The sequence below is a fragment of the Rhinoderma darwinii genome, chromosome 1 (assembly GCF_050947455.1).
Source record: "Rhinoderma darwinii isolate aRhiDar2 chromosome 1, aRhiDar2.hap1, whole genome shotgun sequence".
In the NCBI taxonomy this organism is placed as follows: Eukaryota; Metazoa; Chordata; class Amphibia; order Anura; family Rhinodermatidae; genus Rhinoderma; species Rhinoderma darwinii.
The window spans coordinates 188,548,194-188,565,276 of record NC_134687.1 but is presented as its reverse complement, the minus strand read 5'-3'; positions in this window follow the sequence as shown (position 1 = coordinate 188,565,276).

Below are 17,083 nucleotides of genomic sequence, written 5' to 3'. Positions count from 1 at the left end.
ACAGTTAAACAAAAATATATGATATTAAAGCTATGTAGAGACAAGCCAGATGTTGCAGTGAAATTTAGCTAAATTGAAATAACTGTTAGCCATGTACAGTATTTAAAATAGGCCTATTTTATGTGCTGCCTATTTAAACAGAAAAATACAGAAAACGTTTTTGGAGGCCTCCGTTACAAGTGGCAGAGCTTTCTGTGTATAATTTGTCTAAATGATTTGTCTAATAAAATTGTTTTCTAAATGGCTTCTCTTATTTTTTACCCTGCTATATACTATTTATGTGAACCAGAGAAACGCTGTCTACTAGACATGACTGGAGTGTATATAGTCTGAATATCTTGCGTTGCATATATATTTTACTACGTTGCTTTGTTTTTTTCTACTAGAGTCAGGGACATAGCTATAGAAGGAACACCTAGGCCCAAAGGCCCCTCTGCCATATAAGAAGACACCAGTAGTATAAATGGCACATCGAAGGTTGGGGGGCCTGTTACAGATTTTGTATTTAGGCCCAGGAGCTTATAGTTACACTTCTATCTAGAGTATCACATATACGGCATATACAGGGTGGGCCATTTATATGGATACACCTAAATAAAATGGGAATGGTTGGTGGTATTAACTTCCTGTTTGTGGCACATTAGTATATGGGAGGGGGGAAACTTTTCAAGCTGGGTGTTGACCATGTCGGCCATTTTGAAGTCGGACATTTTGTATCCAAACTTATCGAGAATTTCACAAGAAAAACAATGGTGTGCTTGGTTTTAACGTTACTTTATTCTTTCATGAGTTATTTACAAGTTTCTGACCACTTATAAAATGTGTTCAAAGTGCTGCCCATTGTGTTGGATTGTCAATGCAGCCCTCTTCTCCCACTCTTCACACACTGATAGCAACACCGCAAAAGAAATGCTAGCACAGGCTTCCAGTATCCGTAGTTTCAGTTGCTGCACATCTCGTATCTTCACAGCATAGACAATTGCCTTCAGATGACCCCAAAGATAAAAGTCTAAGGGGGTCAGATCGGGAGACCTAGGGGGCCATTCAACTGGCCCACGACGACCAATCCACTTTCGAGGAAACTGTTCATCTAGGAATGCTCGGACCTGACACCCATAATGTGGTGGTGCACCATCTTGCTGGAAAAACTCAGGGAACGTGCCAGTTTCAGTGCATAAAGAGGGAAACACATCATCATGTAGCTATTTCAGATATCCCGTGGCCTTGAAGTTTCCATTGATGAAGAATGGCCCCACTATCTTTGTACCCCATATACCATACCATACCATCAATTTTTGTGTTCCAACAGTCTTGGAGGGATCTATCCAATGTGGGTTAGTGTCAGACCAATAGCGGTGGTTTTGTTTGTTAACTTCACCATTCACATAAAAGTTTGCCTCATCACTGAACAAAATGTTCTGTGTAAACTGAGGGTCCTGTTCCAATTTTTGTTTTGCCCATTCTGCAAATTCAGTGCGCCGATCTGGGTCATCCTCGCTGAGATGCTGCAGCAGCTGGAGTTTGTAAGGGTGCCATTTGTGAGTAGCTAATATCCGCCGAAGGAATGTTCGACTGATGCCACTCTCCAGTGACATGTGGCGAGTGCTACGCTGTGGGCTCTTGCTGAATGAAGCTAGGACAGCCACTGATGTTTCTTCATTAGTGACAGTTTTCATGCGTCCACATTTGGGCAAATCCAACACTGAACCAGTTTCACGAAACTTGGCAAGCAGTTTGCAAACTGTAGCATGGGAGATGGGTGGTCTTGTAGGGTATCTTGCATTGAAATCTGCTGCAATGACCCGGGTACTGCGTTCACCAGACATCAACACAATTTCTATCCGCTCCTCACGTGTTAACCTCTGCGACATGTCAATGGCTGTAAACAAAGAGAAGCTTGTAAATAACTCATGAAAGAATAAAGTAACATTAAAACCAAGCACACCATTGTTTTTCTTGTGAAATTCTCGATAAGTTTGATGTCACATGACCCTCTTCCCATTGAAAAAACTAAAGTTGGATACAAAATGGCCGACTTCAAAATGTCCGCCATGGTCAACACCCAGCTTGAAAAGTTTTCCCCCTCCCATATACTAATGTGCCACAAACAGGAAGTTAATATCACCAACCATTCCCATTTTATTTAGGTGTATCCATATAAATGGCCCACCCTGTACTACATAAAATAACATACCCAGCTATCGATTTAAATTTTTTAATAAAATATAACAATGATTGTACTCAGGCAATGGGCTGACAGTTGTCAGATGCTGAGTTCCACCAGTAAGAATTTTAAAGTGGTTATCTAGAATAATTAGAAAAGAATGTCTGTTTTTTTCTAGAAATAGTGCCATCCTTGTCCATGGGCTGTGTCTGAAATTGGCATTCGTGCCTATTTAAATGGACGGAGCCTGAGCAGCAATACTAGACTCAGCCCATGGACAAGAGTAAAACTGTTCCTGGAAAATACTGACATATTTTAAATCCTAAAAACCAATAGCGCTACTTGGCTAATTCTAATAGACATAAAGCACAGCTACCTATTCATTGATTTCAATGGTTAAACAGGCAGCTGAGGGCTGATTTAAATAGTTGAACAGGGGTTATGGGACCCCCGTTCTCCCAATATGGCATGTCCTATGGATTAGCCATAAATACTCAAGATGGAAAAACTCCTTTCAATCCATCCCTCAAAACGACCTGCTTGTTCACCCACCCTAACTATTCATCAACTATGTGCAGATGCTGAGGGTACATGTTATAATTTAAAGCCTCTCTTTCCATATGTATTTGGAAAGAGAGTAATAGCCTCTCTTTCCATATGTATGTGATGTATTTACTGTGTATATTGTGCATGTTTATGTTTTTGTCACAATGGAGAAAACAAATCTGAATTACCCTTTACCAAGATCTTTCACTGAATTTTGATTTATGTATTTGATGAATGTTAAGCAGCTAACCATCAGTCACTGCTAAGAGAGGAGGTGGGAGCTTTCCACTTATGACTACACCTGACTCATCACTATGAGTCCATTTTATTCTTTGATAGCTCTCTTTAGCCGTATGGAACAACTTTTGTGCTGTTTTTGGTAATAAGAGAGCAGGTCTGTCTTTACACTATTTTTCCCTTACATTGGGCAGCATAGAAAAAAAAGAGACTGTAATCCAGCGCTTGTTTGTAAATAAAAGGAATCAAAGTTCCAATTTTATTGTAAATCAAATTGAAAACTATGAATCAAAGTGCTGAAGGGTGTTTCACAATTATATTTCACCTACGCGTTTCAGACACGTGCAGTGTCCTTCATTGGGCAGCGTAGTCTGACGACAGATCTGCTTTAAGTATATATGTGAGTGTGCATTAGTGTTCTTGCGTGCTTGTATGTAGTGAGTGTGTGTTTGTTTAAGGTTCTAGGTATACATGTGTGCGTGCATGCATATATGTAGTTAGTGTGCATAGTTGTGTACTTGTATGAAGTGTCTCCAGGTAGCGGTGAGCATTAAAACAGCTAACATTTTCAAGTTGATCATAGAGCCTTGGTGTAGAAATTGAGTATAAGATGCATTAATCAAGTGAATAAAGTGTTTTGAATTCAAGGTTCCAACAATAAGCTTCCAGGTTGTTCTTGCCGTGTTAGACTCCCTGGTCACAGTAGTTTTAAAATTCTATTCCTGTGATTCCGTTAGCAAAAGGGTCTGCACACTTGTCATCACAACTACCCAAATACAGTTCATTTCATTTGATTTTTACATACCCAATGTAAAAACAATAAAAACTAAAATAGTCACAATATTGCGAAAACCACAACAAAGTGGCTATGCGGTTTGCGCAACATTGATTCAACTATTTTTAGCTCACTGTGGGAGAAAATGGAGATATCTAATACCTAAAGCAACACTCAAAATTTTTCTCTATACCCCTTCCCCATATATCTGATTAGTTCTGACATTTTTACATTATTACGTTTTTTACAAGAATATGCACAATTTCTGGAGCCAATCATTCACATAGAAATAAGCAGAGCACTAACTAAGTAATGGAAGCAAGAACTTCCTGATAGAGAAGTCCGGATTGAATATTTCGGAAAATAAGGGAATTCTACCGTAAATAACACCAAGAGATTATATGTCACCTTGTAACTGTGACTAGCAGAATTATAGGCAGGGACTGAAGCAGTGGCAGATTGAGTAGACCTCTGTTCCCCAAACTTGGGCTCCCCTTCCCCACCACCGCTGTCCTGCCGTGCCGTGTGCTAGCATTGAAAAATAAGAGTTACGAATCCCCTTGTCAAAGGGCTGTGTCTCCATCCGCCGCTGACAGCATCACATAGTGTATGGAAACATCCTCTTGGCATCAGGAATAGTAACACCCATTTGTTTATTAGTCCTGGACTACATCAGACTTTTTCTGGAATACAAGTAATTCCTATGATAGACATGTCAGAAGAGGTGACAGATTCTCTATAAATCCAGTGACTCACAGGAGACATTTTCTCAAATTCTAGTCATGACCTCATGACGACTTCTCCCAGCCAGGACCAATTTCTGCAGAATTTGCCACTCAGATATCTTCAGCTCCTCACTTTTCCAACATTTACACACCTATAAATGAAGAAGAAATTCTCATGGTGCTACACACTATTCCCCTAAATATAATAGTATCATAAACTGCGCCCCTGAATATTATTGTACCATACACTGCGCCCCTGAATTTAATAGTACCATACTCTGCGCCCCTGAATATAATAGTACCCTACACCCCTGTACCCCTGAATACAATTGTGTCAAACACTGTAAATTAAAGCACCACACACAGTGCCACCTGTCGAAAGGGCCACTCACGATGCTCCCTGTAGAAAGCGCCACTCACAGTGCCCCTGTAGATAGTACCATTCACAATGCCCGCTGTAGATAGTGCCCCTCAGAGCCCCCTGTAGATTGTGCCCCACACCCCTTGTAGATAGTGGCACACAGGCCCTGTAGATAGTGCCACATAGCCCCCTGTAGATAGTGCCACACAGCCCCCTATAAATAGTGCCACACAGCCCCCTGTAAATAGTGCTACACAGCCCCCTGTAGATAGCGCCACACAGCCTCATGTAGATAGTGCCACACACCCCCTGTTGATAGTGCCACACCCCCCCCCCTGTTAATAGTGCCATTCGCAATGATCACTGTAGATAGTTCTCCTCAGAGCCCCCTGTAGATAATACTACAGATCCCCTGTAGACAGTGCCCCACAACCCCTGTAGAAAGTACAACATTCCCCCTGTAGATAGTGCCACACACACTCCTGTAGATAGTGCCACACCCCTCTGGAGATAGTGCTACACACACACCCCTGGAGATAGTGCCACACATCCCCTTCTAGATAGTGCCACACATCCTCCTCTAGATAGTGACAACCCCCCTTCCTCGGAGATAGCGCCACATGGCCCGCCCAGGAGATAGCTCCACACTGCCCCCTGTAGATAGCACCACACTGGCCCCCCCTGGAGATAGCGCCACACTCACCTGTCCCCGCTCCTGTGCCCTCTTCTTCTCCAGCGATGCAGGCCTGGTCTCTGCTGACAAGGCCTCATCCAGCAGAGTGACGTAGGCAACACAATGACATTATCGCGCCGTCTGCATCACAAAAAGGTGCTGAATCCATGGTTCCCTTGCCTTGCCAGCGCTGTCAATTGTATCCATGTTCATAGGTCGCGGATACAATTGAAGCCTATGTAAAGGCCTTCTGGCCCTTGTGACAGGGGGCTTTCTGCCCCATACAGTTTTGTCGCATTTTTGTGCTGTAATTTGTGAGAAAGAAATGCGACAAAACGGCAATGTAGTTTTATTCTTTGGGCGGCCATGGGCCCCGGGAGACCACCCTAAATGGACCTATGAGGATCCGCCATTGGACTGAAGTGATTATTTAAGCCATGGACCCAGAGAAACAAATATATAAATCTGGGCCATACACCTTTACTTGTTTACCTCTTGACTATCCTACAGCTGTAATGTGTACAGGGTTGAGATAATACACCAGTCTTAATAGAAAGAAAAATTTACTAAGAGGCGAAAGCACGCTTTATCTAGTCATAACAATCCTTAAAATGGATAATTAAAAGCAGCTGTGTTTAAAGAAAAAGGAACGTATAATAAGGAATTGAGGTGCATTACAGATATCAAGATCATAAGGAACATATAATAACATTGACATTTGTAATATAGTACCAGCACTCATCCTGTGTTCTAAAAATGGAGACGAGCTGAGCAGCCATCTTATTACCGAAGTAACTGGGCCCCAAAAATCTCACCTAATAGAAACTACGCAGGCCACAGTTATTACAGTAACTCTGCTGCTTAGCAATAAATGGACCCCCTAACTTTGGGTCCCGGTGTGACTTCTGCAACCCCTATAGCTATGGCACTGATTGAAGTCCACGCTGCAGTACAGTCCATAGATCTTGCAGACAAACATGTGGAATGGCAGACAAAGAAATAATAGATAAGACCTAGAAAGAGGCCAAAAAAACTCATAACACCTTTATTCTATTCATGCAATCTCCGAATTCTGTAACCCCCGGCAGTCAGCCATTTTTGTCATGGGAAGCCCCGTCTGGCCACATATGTGGCATTAAATATCAGCCTTTTAAAGGGTTATTCCCATCTTATAAAGTGGTGGCATATCACTAGAATGCCATCACTTTATAATCAGTTGAAGTTTGACCTCTGGGACTGCACCAATCCTGAGAATGAAGTGACTACAGTGCTGATTTTTCCACACACTGGCGCTCTGTGCCAACTGGCTGTGCAGGGAACTGCAGCCAGACCCTTTTACAGCAAGTGGCCAGGGTGCTGATGTGCAGGGAAAAAACAGTGAAGGAGATACAGCACTGCGGCCTCTTGATTCATAAAACCGCTGGGGTTCCCAGAGGTCAAATTCCCTCTAATTGTTAAGTAAAGACATATTCTAGTGATATGCCAGCAGTTTATAGGATGGGAATATCCCTTTAAATGAATAGTCGATCATGTAATAAATGGATGGGTCTGGTCCACCAGAGGGGAAGCTACTATTACAGACGCACTGTGGAGCAGGACCTTGAGTGGAGTACCCCTTTTATGACATCCACATGTCCTAATAGAACATATGGAAAGGGGTTATCATCACTAGACAACCCTTTTAAGTGATATGAACAGCACTAAGGCACATTTACTTGCCACAACATACTGTTTTTCGTGAATGCTCATATAAAACTAATAGAAGAGCTAAATAGTTGGCCAGTGAATGCTACAATAACAATACCAACCTGTTGTCTTCTGTATCATTATATTTATTAGTAAAAGCAAAACCAGTGGTGGTGAGATAGAAACATAAGCTTATTTTCTGGTTTCCTATCCTCACTAGTAAACTGCTGATTTAGGAGAAGACACATAGGTGGAGACATAATAATAATAATAATAATAATAATAATAATAATAATAGTAATAATAATAATAATAATAATAATAATAATAGAAATGTGTATTCTGTGTAAATTGCACATTATGCTTAACTGCCTTTTAAATATAGCGGGTCCAAGAGAAATTGTAAAATGTGGCAATTTTATTAAAGACTATGCACCATTTTTTTGCTGAAAAATAGTGGTGTTTATGTACGGCTGCCGTATAGTGATGAATAGAAGCCAAGTTTATCATGTCGTGTGTCATTAGGAAAAGTGCATCGCAATTTTTTTAACTATTTTCACCATTTTGTACTCCATCAAATAACAGTATTGATAAATCTCTTCCATAGAGATTTTATAATTCCCAGTGAAAAAGTATTTCACATTTTTAAATCAACATGGTTGTCTGACTTTTTTCAATATATGTCAAGAGTCTTTTAATATTTTATCTGTCATGTGTATATTTAAGCCTAACACATTTTAAAGCCTTGATAATTTATATTATGTGTGAAGACAGAACTGATGACTGGTTTCATTAGCAGTCATGACAATGTGTACTATAATAACTATAATATTGATATAAAAAACATTACAAAAACATTAAGTCTTGCTATACAACTGAAATCTCAAGAAGTTATATTGCAGTGAGTGGAAACATTTCTTTAACGTAAAGTTAACCTAGAAATATGAATCACTTGTGTATTACCATATAAATGTGTATCTACACTTTCTAGCGTTAAGGGTTAGGACAAACACAATCTTAACACAATGAACGGCTGTCATCTTCTTTTGTGTTCAGAATCCTATTCTTTTCTATGCTTACACGTTATTATTCATTGAGTCCCAGCAGGGAAAAGTTTAGCATTATCTTTTTTTGGCTCTACAATGGCTTGGAAGATCAGCTCTGTGTAACATCCAGCAGGGAGGCTGCTCTTTGACCTCTGAAGATGAAGCTCCTACTGCGATAGACTCACTTACACTACAGGCTTCCCAAAGCCTAGAACAGGTCTATTTCAACTGCTGTGTGAGGCTGCTGATAGGACATAAAAACCGTGGCATACACTATGTATCACTCTGGTGCTGTGAGTCAAAAAACCATAATTACCATAATTGGTGGTATCACATCTCTAATATAAGCAGCATACGGCTTTTCCCCTCTCTATATAGAGTTGAAGTCATTTGAAGTCAAAGGAGCATCTTTAGAAAAAACTGAAACTTCATTTTATTCGTCTTTATATATTTCATACATTGATATTATCTAACAGGAAAGACACAATAACAAAGTCAAATTTGATTAAAAAGGTATTTAGATTGGAATAAATAAATGCAATCATTTTAAAACAGAACATTATTGTTGTTAGATATTGGTACACAAGGCTGGCAATAGACATAGGGAGAATTTATAAACCGAAACTGGGGCAGAAAAATTGCAAACGGCTCAAAAGTTGCAATTTCCAAATTTTGCCTATTTTACACTGTCCTCTCCACTTTTAGGGAAATGGGGTGTGGCTCAACAAAAGGGGCGGGTCCCTGTGGCCCGACAAATTTATAATAATTTATGTAAAAACAGCTGGCGGAAATTATAGTGGTAATTTCACTCTATGGGGCTTAGCAAGGTGCTAAGCTGTGCGAAGCCCCATACCTTGCCCCCATCAGACTACCCCCTCTTCCCTATCCCTTTCAGACAATAAAATAAATAAAACATAAATGTATGCTCACCTCACCGATTCTCTTTGCGTCTTCCTTCAGGCTCCCTCAGCATGCTGCGGCTCATACAACTTCTAGATGCAAACAACAATGTATCCATTACGAACAGCAAACAGATATATTTAAATACAAACTATATTAGAAAGTTTTATAACTTTTCATTATACAATGATTACGCTTTATTTACACAAAACTGGAAACTCCCTTTAAGTGCATTCCAAGTTTGGTCAGAAAGTGGGTAATAAGGAACTAGGAGACTTTGTGACACAACCTTGAGCAGTGGAAAACTAAATTATAGCAGAAAAATAGCATTAAAAGACTAAGATAAAAGATAAAAAAGAAACAAGTAAAACAGTGTAAAAAAGTAAGACAAAAGAGTTTTAAAAGTTACATTTATGTAAGTGGACAGGTTAGTACACTGTTCCATATTTAGGTGTTGATGGCTGTGCACCCCTTGATGATTTCATGCTCTACCCCAAATGATGCCATCCACTGCTGTTCCCAGTAGGCCATGACTGAGCTGTTGTATTGTGAGAGGATTATTACACCTCAATAGGATAAGCAGCAGAGAGCTGGCAGGACACAATGGGACTGTAGGAAGGAGAAACGTATGAATGACCCTAATAGTGACAGCAGACTTTACAAGGAAAATTTTAACTGCAAACATATACAAATCTAAATATTTACAAAAAAACAACTAATTGGTTTACTTTAAGTGCAAAAAAACAACAAAATATATATACTGTAATGGTGTTTATATATATATATATATATATATATATATAAATGTAAGATATACACTTTAAAAAGAATCAAGGTCCCTTAAAAAGATATTATCTGGGTTTTTAAAAATTGATAGCCTGTCTTTTGGATAGGCCATTCAGGGCTGGTTTTACACAAAGTGTGCCCCTGAGCGAAGTTAAAAGTGGGGCCCCAAATGCTGAATTACTGTATCAATAATGCAGTCACTACACAAAACAATTATCTGTATACATATACAGTTCTTAAATCATACCACTATACCAGATGAAATATTACCTGCATACTGTTACTGAACACAACTCGGTGTTATAAGACCAATATTACCAATAATAACAATATAAGGTCCAAATAATACTACCAAACCATAACCACATAGAGACTGAATAATACCCGCATACCGTTACTGAATAACGCTGCCACACCATAACCATAAAGTGACTGAATAATACCCTCATATTGTTACTGAATAATACCACCACATCATAACCACATACTGACTGAATAATAACCCCATACTGACATGGAATAATACTGTCACACCATAACCACATAGTGACTGAATAATACCCCCAGACTGTTACTGAATAATACCACCACACCATAACCACATACTGACTGAATAATAACCCCATACTGACATGGAATAATACCGTCACACCATAACCACATAGTGACTGAATAATACCCCCATACTGTTACTGATTAATACCTCCACACCATAACCATATAGTGACTAGATAATACCCCATGCTGTTACTGAATAATACCTCCACACCATAACCACATAGTGACTGAATAGTACCGTCATACCGTTACTGAATAACGCTGCCACACGATAACCACATAGTGACTGAATAATACCCTCATATTGTTACTGAATAATACCACCACACCATAACCACATACAGACTGAATAATAACCCCATACTGATATGGAATAATACCGTCACATCATAACCACATAGTGACTGAATAATACCCCCATACTGTTACTGATTAATACCTCCACACCATAACCATATAGTGACTAGATAATACCCCATCCTGTTACTGAATAATACTGCCACACCATAACCACATAGTGACTAAATAAAACCACCATACTGAATAATATTGCCACACCATAACCCCATAATGACTGAATAATAACCCCATACTGTTACTGAATAATACCGCCACACCATAACCCCCATAGCGACTGAATAACACCCCCATACTGTTACTCAATAATACCTCCACACCATAATCACATAGTGACTGAATAATACCTCCATACAGTTTCTGAATAATACTGCCACACCGTAACCGCATAGTGACTGAATAATAGCCAAATACTGTTACTGATTAATACCTCCACACCATAACCACATAGTGACTGAATAATACCCCATACTGTTACTGATTAATACCTCCACACCATAACCACATAGTGACTGAATAATACCGCCATACTGTTACTGAATAATACCCCCACATCATAACCACATTGTGACTGAATAATACCGTCATACTGCTACTGATTAATACCTCCACACCATAACCACATAGTGACTGAATAATACTGCCATACTGTTATTGAATAATACCCCCACATCATAACCACATAGTGACTGAATAATACCGTCATACTGTTACTGAATAATACCGCCACACCATACACATAAACACAAGGTGACTGTAAAGGATCTGCCAGACACAGCTTCTGTGTCGACGCCCGTGGGTAATCAGTCTGCACCTGCTCCTATGTCTGAGACTCAAGGCAAGTAGGTGGTGTGGGTTGCAGTAGACCGTTTCAGTAAGATGTGCCACTTTGTGCCCCTCAAGAAACTACCTAATGCTAAGACGTTAGCTACCTTGTTTGTCAAACACATCCTGCGTCTCCATGGGGTTCCTGTCAATATTGTTTCTGACAGAGGGGTACAATTTGTTTCATTGTTTTGGAGAGCCTTCTGTAAAAAGTTGGAGATTGATCTGTCCTTCTCCTCAGCCTTCCATCCTGAAACTAATGGCCAAACCGAGAGGACTAATCAGTCTCTAGAACAATATTTAAGGTGTTTTATCTCTGACTGTCAATATGATTGGGTCTCCTTCATTCCCCTCGCTGAATTTTCCCTTAATAATCGGGTCAGTAACTCGTCAGGGGTCTCCCCCTTTTTCTGTATTTATGGGTTTAATCCACGGTTCTCCTCCGTTTCACCTGGTAGTTCCAACAATCCCGAGGTAGATGTCGTTCATCGGGAACTGTGCACAGTCTGGGCCCAGGTTCAGAAGAACCTAGGGGTGTCCCAGAGCATACAAAAGACTCAGGCTGATAGAAGACGTTCTGCTAACCTCTGGTGTGGCTATCTTCTAAAAATGTGCGCCTTAAAGTCCCGTCCAAAAAATTTGCTCCCCGATATATAGGGCCGTACAAGGTTATTGAAGTCCTTAACCCTATCTCCTTCCGACTGGAGTTACCCCCGTCTTTTCGAGTACACGACGTGTTCCATGCTTCCCTCCTTAAACGTTGCTCCCCGTCCTTGGCTCCCTCGAGGAAACCTCTGGTCCCTGTTCTCACCGTTGAAGGGGTAGAATTCGAGGTGGCCAAGATTGTGGACAGCAGGATGCTCCAAGGCTCCCTCCAGTACCTGGTCCATTGGAGAGGATACGGGCCTGAGGAGAGGACTTGGGTACCCGCCCGGGATGTTCACACTGGGGTATTGCTCAGGAGGTTCCATCTTCGCTTCCCCAATAAGCCAGGTCCACCTAGAAAGGGTCCAGTGGCCCCTCTTAAAAGGGGGGGTACTGTAAAGGATCTGCCAGACACAGCTTCTGTGTCGACGCCCCGTGGGTAATCAATCTGCACCTGCTCCTAAGTCTGAGAGAGTGACTCCATCTTCTACCAGTCAGGTTGGGAGGCTTAGGAGTGGGAGAGCCTATCACAGCCTGGCCAGACGGAGCTAGCTCCCGCCCTCTGTCTATTTATACCTTCACTTCCTGCTCCTCCAGTGCCTGTGATTCTGCCTGTTTCCTGGCTCTCCTGCTGCTGCTTGAACTATTTGTACTCTGCTTCATTTTGACCCTGGCTTACTGACTACTCTCCTGCTCTGCGTTTGGTACCTCGTACACTCCTGGTTTGACTCGGCTCGTTCACTACTCTCCTGCTCTGCGTTTGGTACCTCGTACACTCCTGGTTTGACTCATCTCGTTCACTACTCTCATTGCTCACGGTGCTGCCGTGGGCAACTGCCCCATTTCCCTAGCTTCTGTGTACCCTTGTCTGTTTGTCTGTCATGCACTTATTGAGCGTAGGGACCGTCGCCCAGTTGTACGCTGTCGCCTAGGACGGGCCGTTGCAAGTAGGCAGGGACAGAGTGGCGGGTAGATTAGGGCTCACCTGTCTGTCTCCCTACCCCGGCATTACAGTGACTGAATAATACCCCCATACTGTTACTGATTAATACCTCCACACCATAACCACATAGTGACTGAATAATACCCCCATAGTGTTACTGAATAAAAACCACTTTACAAAGACTAATATTACCACCATGTAGTGACAATATAGTGGTAGATGCCAGTTATACACAGGAGCTCTGCTGGCGATATAAGTGATTACAGCTCATTTATATCCATTGCTCACTTTCCATTTTCTTCTTCATCCGGCCCAGACCACTGTGACGACTTATTCCAACCATGACTTGTCTCTGCAGAATTTGACACACAGACATGTTGCTTTCTCGCTTTTCCAGCATCCTCCCGACCTATACACCATTTTCTAAACAAGCTTGTAATCCACAGTGCCCCAGATAGGAATATCACAGCACACAGCCCGCTGTAGATAGCACCACACACAGCCGCCCTTGTAGGTAGCGCTACACTCACAGCCCCCCCTTGTAGATAGTGCCACACACCCCCCATGCAGATAGTGCCACACAGCCCCCTTGAAGATAGGGACATACAGCCCTCCGCCATTGTTTATTGCCGCACAGCCGCCCTTGTACATAGTGCCACACAGCCCTCCCCCTGTATCATTCCGCACAGCTCCCCCTTGTAGATGGTGCCACATAGCCCCCTTGTAGATAGTGCCACACAACCCCTCCAGTAGAGAGCACCACACAGTCCCTCTAGTAGATAGCGCCACACAACCCGCCTAGTAGATAGCGTCACACAGCGCCCCCCAGTATATAGCGCCACACAGCCTCCCCTTGTAGATAGCACCAGACAGCCATCCCCCTGTATAGTGCCACACAGCCCCCCAGTAGATATCGCCACACAGCCCTCCCCCTATAAAGTGCCACAGAGCCCCCCTAGTAAATAGCGCCATACAGCCCTCCTAGTAGACAGGGCCACACAGCCCTCCACCTGTATAGATAGCGCCAGATAACCCCCCCAGTAGATAGCGCCACACAGCCCCCTCCTAGCAGACAGCTCCACACAGACCCCCTCCAGTAGATAGCACCACACAGCCCCCCCCAGTAGATAGCGCCATACTGCCCCTCCAGTAGATAGCGCCACACAGCCCACCCTCTAGTAGATAGCGCCACACAGCCCTCCCTAGTAGATAGCGCCACACAGGCCCCCCCCAAGCAGATAATGCCACACAGCCCCCCTCAGTAGATTGTGCCACAAAGCCATGCCCCCCGATAAAAAAACATTGTACTTACCTAGCCCCATTCCCGCGAACGACGGATCGCTCCACTGTCACCAGACAGGACCCCTGCGTAGGCCAGTGCAATGACGTCATCATGCCAGACTGCGCAGGGACTTTGTCCCAGAATCTTATAGGCTGCAGGCCTAACCTTGCCTGCAGCCTGTACCAATCAATTGTATCTGCGTCCTGAGGATACAGATACAATTGAATGAGGCAGTCGGTAGCATCGAGGCACCCCCCCCCCCCCGATGCTAGCAATGCCACCGGGCATGAGGGGCCCCGTGCTGCCTGGACCATAAATGTTATGTGCCGGGCGACGCTGGCCCCCTCATGCCGCGGGTCTCGTAGCAGCCGCTATGGCTGCTATATTGGGCAGGGGGCACTGAGAGTATGATCAGCTGTTTGAATGGGCACCAGTGCTTGTATGAGTGCCGCAGCCTCTTCATTATTTACGTGGCTTTTCTTCTGGTTCATACATGCACGTTCCGTTACATTTGTAGTGGCTGTGCAAGGTATTGTACCCCTGTCCCATTCACTGGGGACACTGGCTGCGACCCCTTTAAATAGCGGATCGGCGGGGGTGTCGAAAGTCGGACGCCCACCGAGCAAATATTATTGGCCTTTCCTAAGGAAAGGCCATCTATTTTAAGAGCCCGGATAACACCTGAATGACACATTGTTTTTTGCGGGACAGGTTGCACATCAAGTGTGCCCTAATAGGCATACACATGAGACAGCCATAAGGGCCTTTGTCAGGTCCTGGGCTGTCTCTATCTCCTCAGCGATTATGCCGTCAGGACTGACGATCACCATTACAAGGAGGGTTAGTCTCTTATACAATGCTGTTTCATCACAGCACTGAAGGGGTTAACTGCTCAGATCAGAGTTTTCTCTGATCCCAGCAGTTGTGACACAGGCAGTGGTTTCCTATATTCATTATAGGGAGTGAGGGCTGGAGCCTTATAACATGCTGCATCTTGTATGCAGCAGGTTATTCATTGTAACTGGAAATGATATTCAATTTTATAACAAAGCTAATGAGAACCTTTATTATTGATGTCCAGTGGCTGAAAATCTGTCCTGGTCATGTGATGGACACACAGGTGCACGGCTCGTTACAAGACAGGGCTCTGATAATTGTACTGTGACTGTAATCAGTCCCGCACCTGTGTGTCCATCACATGACCAGGACAGTTTACACTTCCCTTGGGAGTAAAGAATAAAGGTTCCTATTGAATGACAGCAAGCAGAGATCTTAAAAAACTGAAGGAATTGATAAAGAAAGCAGATTGGAAAATTGTATAACTTTTCATTATACAATGAGTAGCCTTTATTTGCTGAAACCATAATATCCCTTTCACAGATCACCTGAGTATCTCTGATTGGGGATCCCGACCATCTCTCAAAGTAAAATTAGGCTTGTGAGGTAAAAAAAATAAAATAGTGAGACCTCTACTCTAGATCATGCCATGGTATTAAAAATTAGAGCTATCCTGAATAGGAAGGAAATGTTGGCATATATTTTATGTTGTTCTCATCTTTCTTCCATAAGCAGGATTTCTGGATTCTGGATGCTTGTACCGAGGCGCAGAGGCCAATATTCCGCACATACGTTTATTTCTCGTGTTCATTGTCCTATGGAGAACCATTTTCTCGGTAGGCCTCTGGATATTTTATAATATTTTAGTATTTCCCCTTGGGCAGGTCATTATAACCAACTGCTGACCAGGACATCAGCGTGTTAGCAGAATACAGGAGTCGCCTGCAACAAGACTCCCAGACCCCATGGATCTCTGAATCACTGGGAACCAGGTAAATGGACCTTTTGAGGTAGGACGGACACCTCAACTCTGGGCAAAAGCTTGATTTACAGTTTTTGACCAAAAGATCACTTTAAATTCAATGTCGCTGTCCTGCAGCAATATTCTGTTAATTGACCACTTACAGATTCTGCCAAGATGCCCATTGGCAAATCACCATGACACCTGTGAGTGGTTCAGAGTCCTAAAATAGAGACAGCAACAAAGAACACAGGCTACCTTTATTCTGCTGATATTGGCTATGGGTTCCCACGTAGCGTAAACGCTGCGGAATTTCCGCAACGGAATTCTGTGTGGAAATTCCGCAGCATTTACAGTAGCAGCAAAGTGGATGAGATTAAGAAAATCTCATGCCCACGTTACGGAGAAAAAAACGCTGCAGCGGTCACATGGGCCACAGCATCATCCAGGGAGGCTAGACCGGACTGCGATGGAGGGACGCGTCGCCATAACAACAACCTACGTATGAGCAGGTTTTACCAATAATTTCCGTCCGAAAAACCGCACCACAGTGTAGTTTTGGCGCAGATTTTGCACGCTGTTTCTTGGCTTGTTTGTTTTTTGTTTAAACTATGAATTTTAAAATATGAAGCATACACATATCACATATAAAAAATACATAGAAAACTGAAATTAGAAAAAAATGTGAACTGGGCCTAAAGCCTTGTTATTAGAATTGCTCCCACTTAAAATTGTGGAATTTCCAATAATTAACGTTATATTAGGGAATTTGTGAC